Source organism: Vicugna pacos, chromosome X (assembly GCF_048564905.1).
Source record: "Vicugna pacos chromosome X, VicPac4, whole genome shotgun sequence".
In the NCBI taxonomy this organism is placed as follows: Eukaryota; Metazoa; Chordata; class Mammalia; order Artiodactyla; family Camelidae; genus Vicugna; species Vicugna pacos.
Window position 1 is genome coordinate 70734747 of NC_133023.1, and position 27730 is coordinate 70762476.

Here is a 27730-nt window from a genome sequence, read left to right on the forward strand (position 1 = left end):
TTCATATTAAGCAATTGACCCATTTATGTAATCTTTCTTGGCTGTGAGCTTTGCTGAGTTTAGTGAGAGTCTTACACTGTGAAAAAAATAAAGTCAATTATCTTTTTCAGAGAGAAAATCATGAAAGATCATGGCCTAACAGTGTGCCTGAGGGACTGGAAATGAAAAGATCTTTGAGTTCATTAATTTCACTAATGTGGATAATGTAATACCTATTTTTCATTGGTATTCCAAGGATAAATGAGATTTTTCTGTCACGCTGCAGTAATGTATTAGTAATGATACCATAGAGGCACCTCAATAATCATGCTAACCTAGTACAGGGACAAAGTAGACACTTGGGAAAATAAGGTCTAGTGTATGGAGTCTCATGAAAGAAAGATATACCAAGAGAAATACATTTTAATTGTGGTAGCCCCTGCAGTGCCTTGAGAGTATCTGGTCTGTCCTTTTGTATTTCAAGTCTCCATTATTTAGCTGCTGTCCATAAAGACTGCTATTGATAAAAAATCATGTTCATTCTCCTAAAGTGGTCAATAAAAGAGAAGTGAGGACAGCAACAGGAAATTCTTTTCAGATAGAGATGATTAAATTAACCTAAATTTCAGTTACATTTGTTTTTTCCTTAAGAAATGAGACATAATAACACCTTTGCTATTCAAATATGACAAGTAGCTCTAACTTTCCTTCATTTTTTTAAAGAAAAAAATCTTTACTAAAGACAATATGCTAACAAATACCATACTGTCACTCTTATCAACTAAATCTATGTTGCACTTAAGCATATATGAAAGTAGACAGTGGAGACAAGGTATGTTTAGTCAGATTGAGGAGAAGAAATTAAGAAATAGTAGAAATGGAAGAAAAGATACAGATTAGGATCAAGTAAGACACAAAATAGAAAGTGGAAACATGTTCACATTAGGATGCAGTGAGGTTTAAGAATACATTTAAAGGAACTCAAGATAAATTGAGGAGTAATATATTTAGCAAGGAAATGTTTGCTTTCTTTCTTTTTTCACTTTAAACATTAAAAACTGATTAGAACAGAAAGAGCTGTTTGTTTTCAAACCTTGAGAAGGATATCACAGTCAAGATACAATACTAATAAAATGTCTTTAGGAGGGAAAAATAAAAAAGATGGATAATACTAAAATATAGCCCTAATACTTCTGATGTTATCATGTAATTTTAAATGTATAATAAAAATGTATTTAATAAATATTTATTTCATGCTCTATACCAGGCCCTGTTAGATGGCTGGGTTCTATCAGAGGACAAAACAGAAAAAAAAATGTTCTGCCCTCTTTGAACTTATATTTTAGTGGTGAAAGAGAGCCAATAAACAATCAACTTAAGAAATAGTTTCATAATATGTTAGAAGGTGACAAATGCCAGCTATGGAAAAATGTAGCACAGAGGTAGGGAGTTTCCAAGTTAATTTTTAGGGGCAGGTCAGGTTATGTTTTAAATAGGCCTATCTAGGTAGGCATCTTGAAAAGGTGATGATTTTGTAAGACTTGAAGCAGGTAACCATACCTATTAATGACATCACATAAATTTGACACTTCTTTAGTTACTATAACCTGGAGCTCACTATCTAGTGTAAATACTTTTATAATCTATAGTAGGCAAAAGGAAAAATTATACTTACATGTCTCTTATTAAGACTTTTGCAATTATAATAAATTATTAGACTCAGGCTATAGAGCTCTGACAACCAATTTTTAAACAAAGATATTCATACTATATTCTTAAGCTTTCCTGAACTTCTTGGAGGCTCCTTAAGACATATAGTGTAATAATCTCCATGGTAGAATGATAACGATTGTACAAGCTTCTTAGAAGTTATTTTTAGGACAGTAATGTTTCAAGAGTAGTATTTTAGCTAGTACAACTGGGCATTTCCTGATGAGAAATTTATTAATTGATATTGTGTGTCTTTAGTCAAAAGACTATAGGACAGATAAAAACACTAATCTTCTCCTTACTAAGCTGTATAGCAAAGCCAAATGATTACAAATATTGAAATTTTCAGTGATTAATCCTAATACGACTCTTTACTATTTTGTGAAGATAAAGATTTATAATAGTCGCCATGGTTTCAGCATATGTACCACATCGATTGTGAGACGAGTGTAATTTGTTAATATTAACACCAAATTTTATTAGGAATCTTCATTACATAGTGATATGTGAATATTCTTATTTGTTCAGATAATTTCCGAAAGAAATTAAGTACTCTTATTGAGGTGAAATAGATGAGGCTACTCAAATCCTTTGTTGAAACTACTAAGCCACCATATCCTATTGTTCTGTATTTTTAAAAATGTGGAACACCTACCATAACTTCACTACCAGTGAGATCCATAGAGATGAAACTTTTCTGGGGAGATTGGAATGTTAACATAAAAAAGATTATGGGGAACACAAACTCACCACAGGAGCAGCATTATCACACCCGATAAAGCAAAACACTTGATAATGACTGAACATCAAGTTTAAAGGATGAACCTCTGAGATGTATCTTATTCACCCAACCAACATGATATCTTTGAGAAGGTAAAAGCTTTAGTCAATTCTATGCAGAAACAGTTCTAGGATAGGAGAGACTTGAGAAGATATTTTTTGTTAACCTAAGACCATTCTATATAAAGTCATACTTTAAAATGTGATACTTACTGGTATTATATAGTAATACAGGATCATATTCCTGTCTTTGCTTCAACTTCTAATTGTCTCATATTTGATTAGATGATATAATCTAATTTATATTTTTATATTTTTATTTCTAAATTACTTTTATGGACCTGATATGTCTGTTAAAAATAAATAACCCTATGGAAATTATATATCAGTAATACTAGACAACAATTTATGGCACAATTTTTATAAATTTACCATTGAAATTTTATTTAAACATAATCAGCCTTTTACCCAGCATCCTGTAATAAAGGATATGGCTTATCTGTGATACAAATGGGGTTTCCTGTCATTTTTATGATGCTGCTTATTACTCAAATGCAAAGCCATTTTTTCAATATGAGTCCTTTAGTTTTCCATGATTTCTCAGATTTTGTTTCCTTACGTTTTTTATTTCTTTTGAAAAAAGGGCAGAATTTTTAAAAAAAATCTACCACTCTCATCATTAGAAGACTATAAAATGCTATACTTAAAATTATTTTAATATATATATGTTTTATTTTTTATTTTTAAAAATTTTTTTAGTATTTTTTAAATTGAAGTACAGTCAGTTACAATGTGTCCATTTCTGGTGTACAGCACAATGTCCCAGTCATGCACACATATGCTTTCTAATTTAAAAAGTTCTCACGAACTTATCTTACTTCTCCCTCAAGGAAATGTCGGCTTATATTTATTTTGTATAATTCTTATGAAGTGCATCTTCACCCTACACAATTATGATTAAATGAATATGTGACTAAATTTAGCTTAAAATAATGAATTAAACTGAGATTCAAAACTTATTTTATTGAATTGTCCTTTTTAAATTGCTGTTTTAACATTGAATAGATATACCTTCCTTTTGAAAAGAACTCATTAAATATTATTTCTGCATCAATATTAGGACATCCCAGTAAGTAATTTTTCGTAAGGAGGTAAATAAGCCCTGTGATTTGCTTGTGGTTCTGCCTATAAATACAAATCTTAATTCAAATAATTCCCAAACTTTTATTTTGACTTTAAACATGTTCTGTATTACTATAGAGGTATAGTTCATAACTATTTCGAATTGGACCACTACAATAAAGTGACTATCACAATAAAGTGAGTCACATGAATTTTGAGGAGGTTTCCAGTGCATATAAAAGTTATGTTTACACTATACCATAGTGTATTAAGTGTGCAATAGCACTATCCCTAAAAAATACACATACCTTAATTTAAAAAATACTTTATTGCTAAAAAATGCCAACCATCATCTGAGACTTCAGCAAACCATCATTTTTTGCTAGTGGAAGGTCTTGCTTTGATGATGGTTGCTGACTGATCAGTGTGCTGGTTGCTGAAAGATGAAGTGGCCGTGGCATTTTTGTAAAATAAAATGACAATGAAGTTTGCTACATCAATTGACTCTTCCTTTCACAAACGATTTCTCTATAGCATGCAATACTGTTTGATTGCATTTTACACACAGTAGAACTTCTTTCAAAATTGGAGTCAATCCTCCCAAACCCTGCCCCTGTTTTATCAACTAAATATAATATTCAAAATCCTTTGTCATTTCACAGCATCTTCACCAGGATTAGAATCCATCTCCAGAAACCACTTTTCTTTGCTCATCCATAAGAAGCACCATCTCATCCATTAAAGTTTTATCATGAGATTGCAGCAATTCAGTCACATCTTCAGGTACCATTTTAAATTCTAGTTCTCTTGCTATTTCCACCACATCTGCAATTACTTCCTCCACTGAAGTCTCGAATCCCTCCAAGTCATCCATGAGGGTTGGAATCAACTCCTCCCAAACTCCTGTTGATGTTGATGTTTTGACATCTTCCCATGAATCATGAATGTTTTTAATGGCATCTAGAATGGTACATCCTTTCTAGAAGGTTTTTCAATCTACTTTGCCCAGATCCATCTGAGAAATCACCATCTATGGAAGCTGTAGTTTTAAGAAATACATTTATTAAATAATGACTTGAAAATTGAAATCACTCCTGGATCCACAGGCTGCAGAATGGATGCTGTGTTAGCAGGCATGAAAAGGATATCAATTTCACTGTCCATCTCCATCAGAACTCTTGGGTGACCAGGTACATTAGCAGTAACATTTTGAAAGAAATCTTTCTTTTCTGAAAACTAGATCTCCACGGTGGGCTTAAAATATTCAGTAAAACATATTGTAAACAGATGTGCTGTCATCTAGGCTTTGCCGTGCTATTTATGGAGCACAGGCAGAGTAAGTGTAGTGTAATTCTTAAGCTCCTGAGATTTTCAGAAAGGTTGGCTTCAACTTAAAGTCACCAGCTGCTTTATCCTCTAAGAAGAGAGTCAGCCTGCCCTTTGAAACTTTGAAGCCAGTTATTGACTTCTCCTCTTTAGCTATGAAAGTCCTAGATGGCATCTTCTTCCCATATGAGGCTGTTTCATTTATATTGAAATCTGATATTTAGTGTAGCCACCTCCTTTAATGATCTCATCTTGATCTTCTGGAGAACTTGCTGCAGCTTCTACATCAGCACTTGCTGCTTCACCTTGCACTTTTGTGTTATGGAGACAGCTTCTTTCCTCAAACCTCATGAACCAATCTCTGCTCGCTTCAAACTTTTCTTCTGCAGTTTCCTTACCTCTCTCAGACTTCATAAAATTTACAAGAGTTAGGGCCTTGCTCTAGATTCGCTTAAAGGAATGTTGTGATTGATTTGATCTTCTATCCAGACCACTAAAACTTTCTCAATATCAGCAGTAAGCCTGTTTTGCTTCCTTGTCATTAGTGTGTTTGCCAGAGTAGCACTTTTAATTTTCCTTAAAAACTTTTCCTTTGTATTTCTCTTGCATTGGCTAACTTTTCACACAAGAGGACTAGGTTTTGGCATATCTTGGCTTTCACGTGCCTTTCTTACTAAGCTTAATCATTTTCAGCTTTTGATGTAAAGAGAGAGACCTGTGACTCTTTCTTTCACTTAAATACTTGAAGACTTTTGTAGAGTTATTAGTTTGCTGAATTTCAGTATTACTATGTCTCAGGGAATAGGGAGGCTCAAGGAGAGGGAGACAGATGGGGGAATGGCTGGTTGGTATAGCAGTCAGAACACACACAACATTTATCCAATATTTTTGATTAAGTGTGTTGTATTGTATGAGCATGATTTGCAGCACCCCAAAACAATTACAATAGTAACATCAAAGACCACTGATCACAAATCACTGTAAGAAGTATAATAATAATGAAAAAGTCTGAAATATTGTGAGGATTAACAAAATGTCACACAGAGACAGGAAGTGAGCAAATGCTGTTAGAAAAATGGTGCCAGTAGACTTGCCTTTGCTCTACGCAGGATTGCCACAAACCTGCAATTTGGAAAAAATGCAATATCTGCCAAGGGCAATAAAGTACAATAAAATAAGGTGTGCCTGGATTCTATATTTCATTGTTTAACTAATAGGACTATTAGCACCTTTCAAAATGTCCATGAATTTTAATAAAATTAAAATTAAAAATAACATTTTCGTAAGTTTTTTTTCTTAAGAGCTCATAATAAGAGCCAAAACTTTGTGTCTTAACACACGTTTCTTAAAAAATTAATCTGTGAGAAAATCATTTGAAACCAATTTTTACAAGGGATACAAAACAGTCTCCTTTGAGATGAAAGAATACAATGTTATTTTCTGTGAATATATGCAAAATAATATCAACAAATATAATTCTTTTACCATTAAAAAAAGATGGTCATTTATTTTCTAGTAACTACTATTCTCTGTGAAAAACCTAAAGCCCCTCAAGTGGCAGAAATCTACAAAGTCCAATGCAGTTGTAATAAAAAGAATATAGGATCTTCTTTAAAAATGCAATAAAGAAAATATCATTTTACTCTCAAGAGAGCCATCTTTCTAGATACTCTATGGTACAGAAGAAAAATGAAGTGTTTCAACCAATTCTGTTATTAATGATCCTGAACAGGATTATTCATCATAAGAGATCAAAATTCCTCAGCATGTCATTTCATCTTTCAAAAAAAGTATTCTTTAAGTCTGGATTATAAAGCCACACACTTCCTTTTTTTTTTTTTTTTCATTTAGAATATGAGAAACTAGTGGGAGTATCTGTTTTCCACAGGTACTTAAAAGAGTTGTTTCTTTTTTTAAAAAAATTCTAACATCATTACTCAGTTTAATGTTTCCTGATTATCAGGACATTGCAGTTCTAGATCATACAATGTGAATTATAGAACTTAAAAATGTTGGCCCTTGTAATGGAAAAGAAACTGGAAATATATATATGTATGTGTATGTATAACTAAATCACTTTGCTGTACATCTGAAACTAACATTGTGTATCGACTGCACTTCAATAAAAAAATAAGAATTTTTTTTGAAGACTTAAAAAATGGCCCTTAACTTTTAAAACTTTGTTTTTAAAAAATGCCATGATTCCCTCTAGACACATGTAAATTATTTAAATACTGCTGGAAGGTAAATACTATATAAAATTGAGTTTTATACTGGTAAGATGATTTTACAGTTATCAACACAGCATTAAATAGTTATTCAAATCAACATTTTTTTGCCAACCTATTCCAAAAGTATAGATATGTCAAGAATATACATTGTAACAGACTTTGTTTTCAACCCTTAATTTCTCAATAATCCCTACTAATCAGAAAGTAGAGTGGAATCTCTAGCTAATTCATTTTTTTAAAACTTTCTAAGTAGGCTAGAAGCTGTCATATGAATTCATGAGATAAGAATCAGAGTCATTTTGAAAAAAAAATGTTTGGCCATAATATAAACCTTAGAACAGGATATTGTATACTCAGATCATCTAAGGAAGTCATCAAAAGCCGATGTTATTTTCCAAATATGTAAAAGATATATAAGAACATAGATATCCAAGATTAAAAAAAAAAACCTTGTAAATAGCATAGATTCAACTTTCAATAGATAATTGAAAGAAGGAAAGCGGGAAGGAAAAGAAGGAGAAAATTTTAAAAGCAACAACCTCTCACAATTTCATTTCCCTCTTGGATAAAACTGGTAGGTTTAGGGGGTCAGCATAGATAGCTGTTAAACATCTCATCACTATGGCCTCCATAAGTAATTAGAATAAAACCCTGAGTTTCAGGCAGGTACAATTTCACTATTGAATTTTCCTTTTAGGGCATGATTCCACATATTTCACATGTTCCCAAAAACTAGTTAAGTAGAATAGCAAAATGCCTTAATAGATGTATTGTTTTAGGATGTTAGCTTTTTCCCTAGCTGCGTAAGTTACCTTTGGAGAAAATATAACTATATTCTCTTCCCAAAATAGGTTTTAGGAAGCATATAGGCTTGGAGAAGAGGTAAGAAAATTATTGACCATGTTTAACAAAGAGTACAGTAGAATACTTTGTCCTTGATTTATTTTCTTTGAATAGTGGGACTAGAAAAGCTATTGAAGCTACGTTAGATTTAATTAGCCAAGGAAGTACACTGAGAATTCAACACAAGGTGATTTTGCTTTGCTTTGGTTTTTTTTGTTTGTTTGTTTTTGCTTTTGTTGTATTTTATCTTGTCTTACCCTATTTGTTCTTGTCATATGTGAACAGTTATCATTGGAGACATCTTAACATTTAACCCCATCATATGAGTTTATTTTTGTTCAGAGGGTTGGACACATTTAGTGAAAATAATTAGATTTTCTTAGACTCATCTTAATTAAAGTCTTAATGTAATCAAAGCTTTCCTGCACATCAAGTTCTAAAAATATCTTTAATGAAGAAAATGTATTGGTGTGAATTAATAATGGAAGCAGTTTTTTAAAGTAAGGAGAATTTGTAGAAATGAACATTTTAGAATCAATTTAGATGATGCATCTATCCTGATGGCCCAGACTACTGCATTTTATATATCCAGACTCATATCCCTCAAGACCCAGGAGGAGTATACTGGCACCTAGATCTTCCTACTACCTGCACCCATGGTCCATGACTCCTAGAAGTAGTTAGAAACATTAGTGAATAGGATAGCATTTTTAATAGTATAGTTGGGGAGATCCTGTTGTCTCAAAGCATGCTTCCATGGGGTGACCTGGACTAAACAGGCCATTACACCTTTTGATATACTTCATGGGAGAGGGTGGAGAGAGAAGTCATAATGATAAGCGTGTGAGTTTTGTGAGTATTATAACCACCAATGGAGTTTATGAGGATTTACTTTAGCATATACTCAATTTTTGCCAGAGCAATTTTTAATTTAAAGGGTTTATTTGTTCCAAAGATGAGTGATATCTTACCACATAGGAAATACTTATTCTATCAGATAAGGAGATTTGTAAAATTGCAATTTTTAGACTCACTGACTTTAAGAGTTAAATTCTTGACTTGATAATTAATCCACTGAGATGTGCTCATGTGTATACATTTAAATAAGGCTCTTGCCCACAATGTGATGGAAAAATCAGTAGTATGAGTTTAGGGGTGTGATCCGACCGCATCTCAGACATTTTAGTTTAAGAAGATAAAATTATGGTCATACCTGAGGCCTTTGGTTTGAAGGTAACATTTTCCCTGTTATCTCTTTCTCCAAAATTATATGCTGGGGAGTAGAAGCATTATTATCACTTGCCTTCAGGGACAGTTGATATGGATCTGCTCCTTTTATTTTAAAAGTATGTAACAGATAATGAAATGCTGAATATCCAGTTAAGGTATTAGGTGGTGGGCTGAGCCTTACACAATTTTAGAGTCTTTTCTCCTCTTTCAAAAAAATGACAGAGGGGAGGGTATGGTTCAGTGGTAGAGTGCGTGCTTAGCATGCATGAGGTCCTGGGTTCAATCCTTAGTACCTCCATTAAAAATAAATAATTAAACAAACCTAATCCCCCCCCAAAAAAACCAAACGAAAAAAACACGAAAAAAAATGACAAAGGAAAGGAAAAATAGGTGAATTTTTTATCTGAAAGAACTTTGAGGATCATGGAGTTTCGTGTTTATTTTATAGATGAGAAAACTGAGTCTTAGTGAGGATATGACTTAACTAAGTTCACATGTTTATTTAGTTGTGGAACAAGGAATAAAACACGAAAGAAAAATGACTGAACAGATAAATAGTCTACTAGAATCTGGCTGGAATAATGCTAACATGAGAAACTATACAGTATCAGAGAAGAATATATTGTTTTAAAGCCCAAATAATTTTGTCTTCCATCAACATATGTGAAGAAGAAATCTTAGAAAGTTCCCATCTTCATGTATGCATGAGACCCTTTTTTTAAATAAAAATTCTACATGAATCATTCCTAGTTTATTTTTTTTCCTTGTTATCAACTCTTATTTTGAGAGTAAATAAGAAATAATTAGGGAACAACTGTGAGCCTATGTTACATTAGGACCAAAATAAGATAATGCCAATTCTCCATTTTCCTCTCTTACAAATCACAGATGCAATTTCAATCTAAAGTAAGTTACTATACAGTAAAAATCCATTGTTCAGTGGAGAAGAGACGCCACATTTAAGAACTATGTAAAACTATGTGGATGTCTGATGAAATTTTGTATTTCCTTGCAATATTTCAAGCCACACAGTTATTTCATCACTACCCTCCATTTACACAAGAATATTGCTTTTCACTTTAAAAAAGAAAAAGGGATAAAGGGAAGTGGCCTTTAGTTTTATTTTCCTTAATATTGGATCTATGGCTTCCGGAGCACAGAGATTCCATATTTCTAATCAGCATTTAATTAGTATATTACAAGGACATGCTGATCGAATTGCAAAAATTGATCTGCTGCTCTCTTTTCTGCCTCTTCACAATTCACCTCAGCACAGTGTCTTATTGTCTTCCTTGGAACACTAACATCGCTCATTGCTGGGGTCAGGGGATGACAATTTTCCTCCTCAGGGTGGGCATATTTATGGCACCTTTAGGAAAACCCAGCCAAAAACAACTAGCTTCTAGATAGTTCTATTAGAAAGCACTATTCCCATCAGAAATTTGACATACATCCCCATTAGGAAGTGTTAACTCTGTCTGTGAATTAGAATAGCATCATGATGATTTGGCGAGAACATTAAAATTTAATGGTTGATTTCTCTGTTAGTTTCTGACTGTCAAGATTCCTTGATAAACTACTTAGAAAATGACATACAAGGTGAGAGATTAGTGATAAAAGGAATTGGTTATAAAATAAAATATAGTGAAATAACAACAGATCTTTTTTTTAACTTTGCTTAAGGCAGTATTTGTTATTTGGAAAAATGCTATTTAAATGCAGATTCTGCTTCCCACTTAGGGTTTCTACAGGAAGATGAGGTTGTAATCTCAAGAAATGTGAATATAAGCCTCTGTTTCTCTCTCTCTCTTCCTCCCTCCTTTCCTCCATTTGTCCCTCCCTCCTCACTTTAACATTCAGAATGCTGCTAGTTATTTACCTTATGTTATCATGAGGATTGACATTGACATTTAGTGTTGTTTTCCCTGTCAAGTCTTTTAGAAGATACACACTTACCTTGATTAAAAAAAAAAAAAGGTAGCTGGTCATTTTTATTCTAATGAGCTTTTTCTTGGTATTAAACTGATTCTTTCACTGCTACATAGTTATTTCAATTCCATCTGTAAATAAGAAAAATTACACTGGATTTTGCAAAAAATATTTGATTTCATCACCATTGTATAGATAGTAAACTCTTTGCAAGAATTTTAGCATCATTTAAAATGTCATTTGGTAGTATAGAAATTACATTAAAACTCAAGTCTATTTGTATCAAGTGCCAATGACTTCAGTATATGTAAGTATGTGTGATTAACAACAAAAGCCTTTGTTTAAAAAAGGTCTGGATTCCTCCTCCCTGCACAACTGAAGTTTAAATTATGTATCACTATCTATAAAATAACCTTAAAGAGCTCAGTTCCTTCCTGTACTTTCATTTATTTTTTATTCCTTTATCTAGCCTCTGACATCTTATCACCAGTGTTCACAATGACACTTGCTGATCTTGTCAAACCTGTGATAATATGATGAGCATCTCCAAATTAATTTCTCGTAAAGCTAGTGCCTTCTGAAATGTGAACCAAAACTAATACTGCAATGTCAAGTTTTGCTTTCAGCCATCTTTCCCTTATCTCTCAGAATGCTATCAGAAATAGTCCCCTTAAAAGATGACAGAGCTAACACCAAATGACATAAATTCTATTTGAAATGTTTGTTCATAAGATCACAGGGGAAAAAAGTAAATATTTTCTCAGTGTGCTGTTTGACCTATTATTAGAGAATGTTGCAAGCATTACCACAGTTATTAAAATTATATTAAGTGCAGCAACAGTCAAAAAAGAAACCAAAAGGTCAGTCTATCTTAAGAAATGTCTAATCTATATCCTTAATGTGTGGAAAGAGAGTGTAATTTGCATTTATTAAAATCAGATTTAAACTGTACCACTCAATATTTTATTTATTTATTGAAATATAGTTGATGTACAATATTAAATTAGTTTTGGCTGTATTACAGAGTGCTTCACATTTGCATATATTATGAAATGATCAACTCCATAGGTCTAGTAACCATCTGTCCCCATACAAAGTTGTTACCATATTATTGACCATATAACTTATGCTGTATATTTTATTCCCATGACTAATTTATTTTGTAATTGGAAGTTTGTACCTCTGAATCTTCTTTGCTTATTTCAACTTCCACCCCCTTATCCTCTTGTAACTACCCATTTGTTCTCTGTATCTATGAGCTGGTTTTTGTTTTGCTTGTTTTGTTTTTTAGACTCCTTATACAAGTAAGATCTTTCTCTGTCTTTCTCTGTTTGACTCATTTCACTTAGCATAATACCATCTAGATAGGTCCATATTTTCTCAGATGGCAAGATTTTGCTTTTTATGGCTGAGTAATATTCCACTACACACATGTATACACATTATATATAATCACATCTTCTTTATCCATTCATCTGTGGATGGACACTTAGGTTGCTTCCATATCTTGGCTATTATAAATAAATGCTGCAATTAACACTGGTGTGCATATATCTTTTTGAATTAGTGTTTTTGTTTTCTGTGGGTAAATACCCAAGAGTGAAATTGCTGAATCATATGGTAGTTCTATTTTTAATTCTTTGAGGAACTTCCATACTGTTTTCCTGTATGAGACGCTGTATCAATTTGCATTCTTTCCAAAAGTGCAGCAGGGTCCCCTTTTCTCCACATCCGGCCGACGCTTGTTATTTGTTGTCTTTTTGATGATAGCCATTCTGACAGGTATGAGTTGGTATCTCGTTGTGGGTTTAATTTGCATTTCCCTGATGATTAGTGATGTTGAGCATCTTTTCATTTCTCTGTTGGTCATCTGTATGTCTTCTTTGGAAAAAATGTCTATTCAGGCACTCTGCCAATTTTTTAGTAGAATTGTTTTTCTGGCATTGAATTGTATGGGTTGTTTGTATGTTTTAGATATTGAACCCTTATCAGATATATCATTTGCAAATATCTTCTCCCATTCAGTAGGCTGCCTTTTTGTTTACCACTCAGGATTTTAAAACATGCACCAGATACATCTGAAAACAATTGAACTAGATACAATAAAAATTTTTGTAACTCATATATTGTGACAAAGTACAGAGATATAGAGGTCCAAAATTCTGCCTTCATTACATTATGGGGAATACTAAGCTGTAATCACCAAGTCTCACAGTAATGTTCAGTTCAGAAATTACATATTTGTAATTTGACTTTGCTTTCCTAATTTAAATTTTAATTTGATATATTATATTGCCTGATCTTAGAGCAATCATTTATAGTTTATAAAGACTTTCATATACATTACTTATTTCATTTTGAACTTGAAGTGGTTTTTCATCTCATTTTATTTGCTTCTTATTTAGACAGTATTGTGACTTGGGGTCAACAGAAGGAAACACTGTTCAATCTGAAATTAAGTATCTCTGTCCAGGGCTTATATTGACCTTCAACCCAGTTTCTTAATGTACGCAAATGAGTTCTGGAATAATAGATAAAATGAGAAGCTATGTAAATTGAGGAAATATTTTCAAATTTATGATATCTGAATTTAGGTTCTTTAAGTTCCCATATAAAATACTTAAGAAAAAATGTATTTCTCACACTGAGTAGCACCTATTTTCTGTGATTTATCTGAACCCAACTTTAATGATTTATTTAGTCTTTCCCTGATATTCTTTTTATGATGGCAGGAGAGAATAAAGAACATCTATGCTTTTGAATAAATAAAACAAAATCATCTCACTGAAATATCACTAAAGAGACCCAAGGATACTACTAATAGTACTACATATAATTTTTTAAAGAATTAAATGTACTATTAAATAAAATGTTGATATTTTTCCTGTTGTAATGCAACAAACATTTTTTGAATATCTAGATTTTTTTCTGTCTTAGTTACAAAGAAGAGGCACAAACAGAAATTTATGCATTTCTGGAATTCTAGATAAACCTCGACAACAACCTTTTACATTACTCAGAATTTAAACTATGGATGGGTTGCAGAAGTGACAGAGAGTAAATTATAGGAGTTTGATAAATTCAATATCTCAGTCTATCATTACTAGAAAGATTTCCTTCTTGATTCAGAGTCAATTTTATCCCAGTGTGATGAGCACTAGGTCTTCACTGTTAGATAAGCAAGAAAGAGTCTTGGAATCATACAACAATCTATTTTAGAAGTAGAACATATTTTAATAATCAGCTATCCTGATTCTTCTTGGCATTTTCCACCAATGTGCCCCCAACAGCAGAGGAGAGCGAACTGGTTTGTCTGATGACTTGGGAGTGTCTCAGAACATAATATTCTTTTTAAGTATTATGTTTTAAGTGTTAAAACTCAGTAACATTTTTGTATATGTGTTTTATTGAAGTATAGTCAGTTTGCCATGTTGTGTCAATTTCTGGTGTACAGCACAATGCTTCAGTGATACATGAACATACATATATTCCTTTTCATGTTCTTTTTCACCATAAGTTACTATAAGATATCAAATATAGTTCCCTGTGCTATACAGCATGAACTTGTTGGAAACCCAGTAACATTTTGCATTCTATTCCTCAATGTTTTTTACATACTATGAAAAATAGAAAACATTGTTCATGACATATGATTTTATTTATGCCATTGTCCTTAAATTAAAATCAGCTAAAGTCCTGGCATTATTTACATCTAAATACTCAACTTGAAAATAAGTCAGGCAGGGAAGGGCAAATATCATGTTATTTCACTTACATGTGGAAAGTAAAAGGCAAAACAAACAAATATAACAAAACAGAAACAGACTTATAGATACAGAGAACAAACTGGTGGTTACCAGAGGGGAGGAGGGTGGGGGAGATGAGTGAAACTGGTGAGGGAGATTAAGAGGTACAAACTTCCATTTATAAAATAAAGAAGTTACAGGGTTATAATGTACAGCATCAGGAATATAGTCAAAAGTATTGCAGTAACTTTGCATGGTGACAGGTGGCAACAAGACCTACCATGGTGATACTTTGTACTGTATAAAAATTTTGAATCAGTATGTTGTACACTTCAAACTAATATAATATTGAAAGTCAGTACTTACATAAATAAATATATACTCAAATTTAGCCTCGCACTCAAGGTGCTCTAGTATCCGGGCTTAGCCTACTTAAAAAAAAAATAAACCATTAAAATCAGAAGAGACTATATCAATTGCATAGTTCAAAGATGTATATCCAGCTATCACCCCTTCAATAATCTTCCATTTCAGATAAACCGGCTATTTTTTATCTTAAAGTGAAGTGGGAAGAAAGGGGGCAGGGCACAACCACTGAAGGAAGTACTCAGCAACTAAGGACAGGAGGAACTGGTCAGAACCAAGATGGAGGAAGATTCCACTTCCAGTAGACCTTGAGCCTTGTGGCACACCCACAGGTGCCATGACAATTCCCAGGCTGACCGTAAAAGGTCAAAAAATAGGCGGGAGGGTAGGGTGTTTCCTGGAAATCCTTGCCTCTTTCCCAAAGTAGTTGGAATAATCCTCCTACTTATTAGCACATGAAATTATCCCATAAAACCTAACAACTCTACACCTCATGGTCACTCTCTTTCTTGCCTTTTGAGACGGCCTGCACTCTGTCTATGGAGTGTGTATCTACTTTTACTTTAAACTAAATATGTCCACACCTCTTGGTCTCTCTCCCTCTGAGCTTTCTGAGATGGCCCACATTCTGCCTATGGAGTGTGTATCTCCTAAGCCATTTTCCCTGCTGAGTGAGATGGACTGCACTCTCTATGGAGTGTGTATCTCTCTAAATAAACTTGCTTTCACTTTACTGTGCCTCACTCTTGAATTCTTTCCTGTGTGAGGCAAGAACCTATTCTCCTACAACAAAAGTACTTCTCTGCTCCTAATTTTTGAATTTAATGTCACTTCTCTGCTCTTAATTTTTCAACAATTCCTTAATGCCTACAAGAAATGACTGAAATACCTTCATGTATCTTATAATCTGTCCCCTGCATTCTATCCAAGTCATCTCTTCCTGTCTTTTCCTGTGTGTCCTTTTCTCCTCCAACTATAAACTATGAATGATCCCACAAAGGACCCTTACTTTCCTGCCTGTGTGCCAGCCCTTCCCGCTGCCAATATTCCACTTTCCACCAAACTTTCCATACTGTATTAGACCTTCTTTTGTTCCCTTAATCCTCAAAAATACCTCAGTTCTTGAAGTAGCACCTTCTAATGTAATAATGTGTTTACATACATGAGTTCTCCATTAGAATGTCAGGGTCTTAATAGCAGGGTTCCTGTGACATTTTATTTTTGTCTCTGAAGTGCTTAGCACAGTATCTGACACAAGATAGGAGCCTTGTAATTTTTGAAAAGCCATGTTAAATAATACTAATATCAGAAAGGAACTTACAGAGTGTTTAGTTCTACATTTGCATTTTTTTTAAACTTTTTTTAGGAGGGGGAGAGGTAATTGGGTTGGTTGGTTTGTTTGTTTTAATGGAGGTACTGGGGATTGAACCCGGGACCTCTTGCATGCTAGGCATGCACCCTACCACTGAGCTATACCTTCCCCCTACATTTGCATTTTTAAAGAAAGGAAAATTGTGGCCCAATCAGCAGAAAGGATTTGCCAAGTTGATAAGATGGGGGCTTTGCTTGGGGTGGAAGGGATTCTTTAACTCAAGTATAAAATCTAAAAGGTGGAATAAGTATTTGACCTTTAGCATCTGTCTCAGATACTTATATAGGATCTATCATGATGGTATTTAGGCAATCAGATAAAAACACTAGGTTTATGATGGGGAGAAAATTATTTTTTAAATTCACCTATTTCCCAACTGACTTAAAATTTTAGCAGAAAAATGCCTAATATTTTCCTGTATATGATAGTACTATGATTTTGATATAACCCAAAAACTATGAATTGTACAGATTAGAGACTTCAATAGAATATTTTAAAATTCATTCTAGGCAGTATTTGAGGTTTGGAGAAGTCTGAGGTCTTAAACTAAAACACTTAGTACTTTAGATGAGCAGCACTACTGCATTTCCATAGTCATAATGTCCCTTACAAAATCGCAGCTCACTCTTTGCATAGCATTTGCCTTACCATAGCTTTTAATCAATTTTAGCAAGGTTCTGTCCTTGTCATAGCTAAAATAATTGTTGATAAGAAGTCTTAATTTATAAGCTATTGCATTAGAGGTGTCTAGACAGTCCCTTTGCCTAAATACATATGTGTTTCCCAGGTGACTCAATATTTGAATATACATCATTCAAAATATCACACTTTAATCTTGGCATTGCCCTTTCTCTGAACACGCTTCTATCAAAACATTCATTATATCTTTTCTTATCCGCCCATTTTCCTATGAGCTCTATGTTCTGTTCCCCCGACATTTTGTAGAAAATAAATCAATTTGCTGAATGAAGAGATGAATGAATCATCTTTTAAAAATGCACATGCTCTTAGAAGAGTTGATACTGTTACTAACACCATAATAGGAAAGAATATATCAGATATTTTCCAAACTATCTATAGAGTTCATGGGGAAGGGGCTAGTAAAGGGTAAATTAGACCAGAACTTAAGTACCTGAAGTACTATATAGAAGCATGAAAATGAATTAAGGCCATACACCATTGCACTCAACTCATGAGTAACTTGGCATGTTTTACTGGACTCAGATATGATAAATCACTTTTAAAGTATCAGAAAGCATACTGACACTCATGAGAAAAGTATTATTTTAGAGTGTATGTAGAAAAGATGAGAACCAATTTGAGATGATTAACTTCATATCAAAACATGTTTGCCATTCTGTAGACCTGTGTTTTATTTGTACTTGTTTTACTGGTTAAAGAATTACAGATAGCTTCAGGAGAAGTTGGTGGTATCTCAACTTGATTAATAGTTCTTGATTAGTTAGTCACATATACTTTTTAGTTTTTTGCCATGTCAAATAACAGTCAAATATAATTATCCCTGCTACATCTTTAAGGATAAATTTTTAAGAAATTATGAATCATATAATTAAATTTTTATTAAAATATTGGTTATGTGAACACATTATAATTTAATGTTTAAGGTAGCAACTAAAATACAAATTGGACAATCTTTGCCAGATAGATTTTTCCATTCAGTATGTAGTTTATTTTACTTGTCATTAATTCAGAGTAATCAGCAGGCACTTGGAGATGTGTGTGAAGACATTTGGATATTTTGCAAATAATTCAGAGGACTTGCATGAAAAAAATGTCCAAAAAATGTCTGAAAATTATACTCATACTTACTGCGATGAGTGCTTTGGAAAATCTATGGGAAAGGATTATTTGCAGGATTAAGAGAAAAGAATTGAAATACTGCATTATGTAATCTACGTTCCTAATTGTTTATGACTAATGAATATTGCTGTTTGTTACATGTACCATTTTAAAAATACAAATATATGTTTAGCTCATATTAACCAAAAATAGATCTACATTTTGGATATACTAGAGATCTCTGAAAAAGTTATTCTGAGTGAAAGTTATCTTGCACACAGTGTCTATATCCAAATGATATGAACAGAAAATGTTCAATCAAAAAAACAAGCTTTTTCTTGTTGTTTTGGTCTAAATATTACTAAGTAATCAGCTATACAAAATCCAAACTAATCTGCCACGCTATATTCACTCACTGCATTTATCTGAACTCCAGGAGATAGAAGAAAGTAGAATATGGAATTATTTACTATGTTTTTATGTTATTTAAGCATTAAACGGTGAAGTGAAATATACCTGAGACTGTGCAAAGGCCAAATATTAATATAAAACCATGACAAATGAACTGGTTCTATTAAAATTTCATTTTAAAAAATGAGATAACTTGACCTCTTCTCAAATTGTAATTAATGTCGAAAGAAATGGAAAATACAATTACAAACAAATACTGAGTTATTTAAACAAACAGATGTATACACATCTCTTTAAGCATATTTAGATTAATTAAATCCAAACTTAGAAATACAGACACTGAAGAACAACCTGAATTAATATTTTTCTACACTTTAAAATATACATTGTTACCCAGAGGAATATGGTAAAACTAATGCTTGATTACACTTTATTTGCTCCCTCCAAAATGTGCCTACTTTTCAACTACATAAAAATTTAAAACAAGTACTTTCACCTCACTGTTGCATATTTTAAAAGTAAATATTTTAATGTAATTGAGCATTTAACTTCCATTTAACCTTAACTAGTCCCTTTTTAAAACCATTTAAAAATATTTTCAACTGTTTTTGAATTCTTGTACCCCAGTGATATTGATTTCTTTATGTTTCTCAAAGTGCTGTGTATTTTGTAGATTTCAATGATGTTTTGAAGGTTGTTGGAATTACTCTAACATATCCTAAAGCCAGACTTGGAAATCAACATTCACCAGGGCTAAGAAATATCCATGAGAAATAATAGAGTAAACTATAGGTTGGTTCCAAGAAGAACTGTGTTTTCTATGAGTGATATATTACAAATTTTCTCTGAAACTGTTTAAAAGCTATATTTAAACTCCCAGAATCTTTAAATAAGATTTCATCATGACCAGCACCATTGTATTATGAATTCTGAAAGGAGCATACGACCTAAAGCACTGTAATTATACAAAATATTTTATAATAAAAGTGAGAAAGGGTAAAAAACATTCAAAGAAACCTGGCCAGTTACAAGATAGATAATATGTCTTTTAAATATGTTACTGGCTGATTATCAATATCTATATTCCCAATCTGAAGCAAAGTTAAATTTACAGCATTATCATTTTAAATGACAATATAATAAGATTATTGAAGACTTTAAGAATTGCATTTAATTTTCAGTGATTTGCATATACTTTCTCTCATGTTAAAAGATAATGAAAATAGAGTATTTTAACCCTTCCCTCAACTTTGCTCAGGGAATTTTCACTAGTTAAAATCTCTCTTCCTTGTTCATTATTGATCCTTAGTTTTAAAGGAAAGAAGTGATGAAATGTCATATAGTCCTAATACAATTCACTCAATAATCATTGGGGAGGCACTGTGCTAAAATGGAAAGAGCACAAGATTTTGAGCCTTAGGCAATGTATTTAAAAATCCTGTTTCAGTCACTTAATTAGTTGTGTGACCTTACACATTTATATAACCTATTCATTTTCAGTTTCCTCATCTATTACAATAAAAATATTACCTACTTTAGAGGGTTGCAATAATAGTTAAATAAAATATCACATGAAATATAGCAGACCATGCATTTGGCACATAGTTGGTTCTTAATAAATGTTATTAACCTTTTATTGACGGTCAAACTGTATGTTGAGTATTGTATCATGCAACACACTCAAACACACATGCCCCTCTCTCTATTTTTATATATATATATAATACTTAAAATTTATTTATTTTGTCCATGCATAAATACATGCTTATAAATTTGTAGAAAATACTATTCACATAAAAAACATTAAACCTTTAAAGATAAAAAGCACTTGGCCATAACTACTGTTAAAATGTTGGTGTGACACTGTGATTTATTTCGATTGTTTTTTAAGTGTTAGAATATGATGGGTTTTTTGGTTTGGTTTTAAAACAATTGGATCACAAATAGTTGATGTCTTCATTTTTTTAACTTAATATTATACCATTACCTCTTCCACTGCTTTTAACTATTTTTTAAAATTTTATTTTTAGCGGCTTTATTCCACTGTATGCCCTCCATTATATTTTATATGTTTTAAATTATATTCCCTTTGAATAAATTAACACTTGAAATCATACATTCATTGAAGTGTTATCACCATATATTATGCTATTTTTACATGCTCCACCATTAGTTTAACTCTAAAAGTAAGCATTTAAGTTTTGCAAAAACTGAAATGTATCAGTGAACTTAAATTTACATAGCTTGTTTTTTTAAATGATGTAGTTTAAATTTTACTACATACAATAAAAATTGAAATGCACATGTATATTCTTATGTGTATATCTTACTAGAAAAACTTAGTTAAAGGTTATCGTTGCTATATTTTGCAAATACATTAATTCATATTGTATGAAATACAATTATAAATGGTATATGAAGAGTGAAAAAAATGTATTGTGTAACACGAATCACTTGACTGTGTTAGTCTATTGATTAACAGCCTATACTCCCCTGAGAATGGTGTTTCTGAAAAGCTAAATTACTCACTGTCAGTCAAGTTACTCCTTGTAGGTCGCATTATAAAACTACAATTCTTCACTGTATACAGAAGTAATTCAGTGACTTTATTGAGCATTATAACCTCATGGTATCAGGGAGGGGAAGACTTTTAAAATGTAATCAAGTTCAATATTGGGAAATCTGCAGATTTTCATTTCATTTTTCTCCATTTTCTAATCATTTCTAAAACAGAGTACTCCAGCATTATATTTTCATCTTCCAACTCTCAAACAGTCCAGTTGGTGGGAAGCTCTGTTCATAGCCATGATAAATTATTCCTTGTCAGAATCTACATCTATCTTTTCAAGTTGATCGTTTTTGATGAATATATTCTGCTAACGTGAACTTCAATGAAAGCAGTAGGCTATAATGAATTAACCATAGAATATAAATGGCCTTTTCTTGGGAAAGTAGATTAGAAAATACATAAGAGCAGAGAACAAATGATAAACAGGTAGATATTTCAGAATTCTTACAAGATATCTTTGTTTAATCTGCATGTATTCATTGAATAGTAAAGAATATCTTTGGCAAATTTTCAGAACTTATGTAAATTACCTAAAATTTTTCAAATTGCTGGCAGAGTTAATTTTAAGGTTTTATAAAACCAGAACTCATCTTTACTTTTATTCCCAGGCACATATAGAGTGTGAAGCACAGAATGAGTGTGATTAGCTCCCATTTACTCCCAGGACTGTCTTTCCAGAAGGAGTTTAATCAGATGTTTACAGTTTCTATTTACATATTATAAGGAGCAATATGTGGCTGCTCTGTTTAGTGTTATGGCCAGAATACACAAACCTTGTTATTATTCTGCATCAAATATTTAATGACTATTATCTAGAGTCTCTTGGACTACAACTCAAAATCTTATGAAAAGAAAGCAATTTGTATTCTTAATTAACTATTAGGCATTATAAATATTGTTGACTTATGAAAAACCTTAGATATAAGGACTGTCATGACGGGTCACAACAATGATTATTCTAGAAGAAAAATGGCATTATATATGATCTGGTAGTTTCATTTGGTTTAAGCTAGGTTTTAATAGGAATCCCTACTGAGAAATTGTCTGTATTCATTGAAGGCTTAAACTCTTATCCACCACTACCATCTACTCTATGTTCTAAGTGTCTATCACTAGGCTCAGCAGAAATGGAGTAATGGCAAATGTGCGATGGGACCAATGTAAATATGTCGGTTTAAAAAATATATATTTGGAAACCATGATTCAAGCAAATGAACAATGAAATAAAGTTCTCAGTTAAATTGTATTTGATATGTGAAAAAAAATCTAAATTAAGACTTCAAATTAGTCTTGATTATGCAGTATAAATAAAATTTAGAGTTAATATGTAAATAAGTCTTTGAAATTTGATTTTAAAAGTCATCCTCAACATTCTAATGGAGATAAGTAGATTACTGTCACTGTGTACCAGCAGTAGAAATAAAGCTTAAAAACTAATTCTTCTCACTGTTAGACTTCTTATTGCAAATTATAAATCAGAAGGGTGTTTGCTATATTCTTTGATTTTTATGAGAGCTGAGAGCAGTTTTTGTTTTTGTTTTTTTAATGGAGGTACTGGGGATTGAACCCAGGACCTCATGCATGCTAAGCATGCGCTCTACCACTGAGCTACATCCACCTTAAGAGCAGTCCTTAATAAGCACCTGTTGTATAACAGACCCGTGCAGCAGTGAACTATCAAGTACAGCTGATAATTGGCTGGTTGTGGCTTATGTTCTAAAGCGAGGAAAAGGAAATGATAAACTGCTTGACGGTCTATATTCTGACTACCAACCTCAAGGCTGGCTGAATTTTATGAGTTTATGTCTAAAACGTAGGAATGCTTTCCTTTTTTCAGCGATTTAAATAGTATTACTATTTTATGTGTATCTTAATTATGTAATCTCTTATCAACGAGTTAAAAGTAAATTAGGAAAGGAGAATGCAACTTGTCAAAAGGAGGTTTAGGAATGAAGAGAATGAATTCATATTATTTTCCATATAGAATCAGAACACAACCTGTGATGCACTTCTGAAACATTGTATTTTAATGTGAATCCTAAAAATCATTCTACCTTTTAAATGTGAATGTAAATGCTTTGTAATATAGAGATTATAGCTCATTGCATGTTGTGCTCTTTGCTCCACAAGAGCTAAGGGTAATTAGAAAAATGAGTTGGGAGTAATGAGAATAGACTTCTAGGTCTGTCTCTATTGCTAACTAGCTCTATGACTTTTGGCAGTTCACTTAACTTTGCTTTGCCTTGGTTTCCTACTCTGCAATAAGACTACATGATTTCTAAGGTATCTTCAGTTCTTTACAAAAGAAAACAAACCATCATTCCATATAAGGAATTGGGGTTGGAAGAAAGGGAATTGACCTTTATTGAACAATCTGTAATAAAATAAAACAACACAGAAAAAGAGTAATTATTCAGTCTCACTCCCTCCATAGTGCTGACTGAAATAAATGCACAGCCTAAAAGTTGAGAGTTTTTTTATTTGGCGGGAGGACTTGAGCCAGGACTGAGTCCTCTCAGATCGCTCTGAGGAACTGCTCCGAAGAGGTAGGGGAGGAGCTAAGCTAGGATATATATGAGCTTTATAACAAAGACCAGGTAGTTGGAACAATAAAGGATTACTTGTTAACTAAAGAAAACCAGGCATCTGAAGTTAAAGAATTTAGCTCTTTTCTATGTATGGGAGGAAGCAAACATTTGGGCTCATTGAATTCATTCCTTTGACAAGCACGTAGCTACCTAGGGCCAGTATCCTGTCCTTTCTTATTCTGAGTCCCCTCAGGGTGCACCATTGTGAGTGGCTGCAGAGGCTGGGCTGCAGGCTTGTCTTCACTGGCGGGTGGCCGGCAGGGGCTGATGACTTGATGGTTTCAGCATTCTTTGTTTACTGATATGGTTCATAGTATTTTTCGTTCACAATAGGGTCTACTAAAAATTGACACGGTCATCCTTGAGGTCTGGAAGGGTATTCATTTAACGTATAGTGAACCACATGCCCCATTTATGATATGATGGTGTTACAAATTTACACCACAATCCAGTTGAAAAGGAACTGAAGTTTTTATTCATGTTTGTTAAGAAGTCAAGACATTTTCATCAAAATCCTCTAAACAAATTCAGTTACATAGACAGCACCATATCTATTTCACACATTCCCATTTCATCTTTAAATTTTGAAAATTCTTGGAAATAATGGCAATTGAGGTAATAAGAGAATAAGATAGTTTTTAGGATTCTAATGTAAAGAAAATTGGGTAGGCTTTCCATGATTGTAAATATGTGCTTAAGAAAAGAATAATAAATAGTCACAAGAATGCAAATTCGTCCTCTTTTATGCAGATTATCTTAGCTAAAATTGAGCACTCCATATTCTAAAAGAAAAACTACAGTTTAATGCATGTTCATACAAAGTAAGGTAGTTTTTAATGCTGTTAGGTGTAATTTGTGTGCCCCATTTAAGACTTAGAATGTCTCTTCCCGATATAATTATATATTTAGAATGCATAAATCCTTTCCCACACTGCAAATACAGTGCATTCCATACCAACTTTGTAGAGTAGGAATAACTTCTAAATTATTTGCATCATAATATGGAGAGTGAAGGTAAAGAGGTTTCTATTTTCTTTGGAAAAAAGCTTCACTTTTAAGAGCTAAAAGCATTCTTGTCACACCCTAAGAAGTAAATTTTCTAGGCTATTAACTGACCTGTTATGTTCAAAATGGAGAGGCTGCTTTTTTTCTTAAAGTCAATACTGAAAGTTTAAGTGAAATTAGTGAATGGTGGCTGATCTGACTACTTTGCCTCCAAGTTATTTTGGAGAGAAATAGTTACATTCTCTTTATATAGAAGGTTTTCACTATGACTATTTATATTCAATATATCATGACCAATAAATGTGAATTGCCTTCATCATGATGTATTAACTCAGCCTCATAATACCCAAATGCTGAGATAATTAAGGTAGATATATAGGGTTTCATGGAGTAGGGATATGAAAATCCTTAACCGAAATTCAAATTATGCTTTTAAGATCCGCTTGTATTTTCCTCAACTCATGGATAGAATATATAGAAGAGAGAAAATCATTAGTTCGTTCTCACAAATTAATGTAGTAAACTCTTCAGTTAATTTTCAATTATTGAAATGTCCTTCAAGTCTTTTAATATCATCATCCATTGCAATTCATTGTTTTAGCTGTTCTCTCCCATATCTGTTGCCGAAAGATCCGCCCCTGCCCCTGAGGAGCCAAATAACCCAAAGACAAGGTCTTGGAGCTTAGAAGAAAAGAGGCAATTTTATTGCTTTGCCAGGCAAAGGGGGCAAGCTAGTGCCTTCAAAACTGTGAAGCCACAGTTGGGGATGGGGCAGGGTGATTATATAGCCATAGCTCAAACAATAAAGCATGGATAACAATCAACAGAATCATTTTCTCATCAGAAGATTTAGAATGGCGTCATGATGCCTCCAGGCAACCAATTCTATAGAGGCTAGTGGTTAGATCTCTTTCCATCTCTTTATCTTATAAGCACCCAAGGTGTGGTCTTCTTGGTAATTCAGGCTATTTTGTAAGGTTAAAGTCTATGACCTTCTCCCTGGAGATCGACTCAGAGACCAAGATTGATTATAGCTTTTGATTCCTGGAATAAAGTAGAAACAGTAAGATCAATAGCTTTAGTTTTAACAATGGGCCTGGAGCTGTGAGTAGCAACCAGTCAGTCAGGTCAGTTGACCGTTTTAAGGGCAAACATAAGAATAAGTGATCTGTTAGCCTAAGTGCAGCCATTTTATTAATCCTCCTTCATATCCAGTGCATAGGCATGAAATGATTAGATTTACTAACTACTGAGGTAAATAGTTCTTTATTTCAGTGACTGCTTATAAATTTACAAAAGTTTATCCTTTTGACAGCTAGTTTTTTAATATTAGATGCCCTGATAGGCAGATTTCTATATTTTAATGTTATTATAAATTATCCAGTATTTGGTTTAATAGTTATTGCTCTTACCTCTCAGAAGTTTAGTTGAGCCAGCCAACATGAATATTTACCTCAAAACTGGGAAAATATTAGGGAAAATGTCTTCAAGTATATGGTAATGGTTTTACTACGTGTGCAAAAGTACATTTCTTTGAGCGCTTTAGATAGTTTAAATATTCCAGAATGTTTAAAATATAAGAAAGGTAGATCTACGATTTTTTTTATCCGTTTGTTCTATTTAGCTTGCTACATTACTTTATTTACAAATAATTAAGCATTATATACATCTATCTATATTTCAAGTTGCTCAGATTCGGACATATGCACATGAAACATAATTTTATACGAATACATTAGGATATGTAAGAATGTAAATAAATGAATGCATAATTTGAAGATTTCATAGCTAATTTAAATAAACTTATCTATACCACCCTACCTGTATCACAGGCTACATTTTGTTTCTTTTTTATCTTTTAAAATCTATACTTCCACCCTTGCTACCACCAAAACATTTTAATACTTATTGGGGTTTGCTTTTAATTTCTATTTTATAAAGCAAAAAATATATTATAATTTATTGAAAATAAGGTGATGTGCAATAGTGGACATTGTTTACAGCCTTCGTTTTCTTCTTTTACCTTAGGCTATAGTTGCCTTTATAGAATAATACTTTATCATAAGTTCATTACTAAAAGTATATGTTACTATTCAGGAAACTGATGTCTACTATTATGCTTGTGTCGAGTTGACTGAAATGAATGATAATGTTGTACTTCTAGCCTAAAGACAATTGAAATTGTTACCATATTCACTTCATAACTCAACTCCCTCAACAAATACCTACAAACATACTTTCAGAACAAAATTAAGAAATAAGCCCCCTCTGGGTGTTAAGGAACATCTCTATGATAAAGAAGCAAAGAAACCCCCAAAGGTAAATTTTATCAGTCTTTCTGGTCTGACTTGATGTGCAGCTATTAATCTTGACATCATTTTAATATATTGTGCCCCTGTGACTCTAAGTCTCGTGCATTGACATAAACTAGTTAACTTCCCTGGGAGGAAATTTCATAGATTGCCTGAAGAGCCACACAGCAACTTTTGGTCAGTTTCTGCCATTACATATATAAGTGGAATCTCTCTTATACATCTTAGAATGTCAGAAACATTTAATCTCATGCATTTGTTATTACTCTTTATTTTGTCATATTACAATGTATATTATCGACAACTAGTGTATGCAGTATTTTATATCTGTAGGGCTAAAATATTATCCCTTATAACCGGCAAACTGTGAAGTATTGTGGTGACTATCTTGTGAAAAGTTATTTTTACTTT

At 32.7% G+C, this 27730-nt stretch overlaps 1 protein-coding gene across 1 annotated transcript in view; it reads left to right on the forward strand.

The window, feature by feature from the left end:
* Nucleotides 1–27730, forward strand: part of PCDH11X (protocadherin 11 X-linked) — a 545261-nt gene that overhangs the window by 505339 nt on the left and 12192 nt on the right. The gene's annotated exons all lie outside the window — the stretch shown is intronic.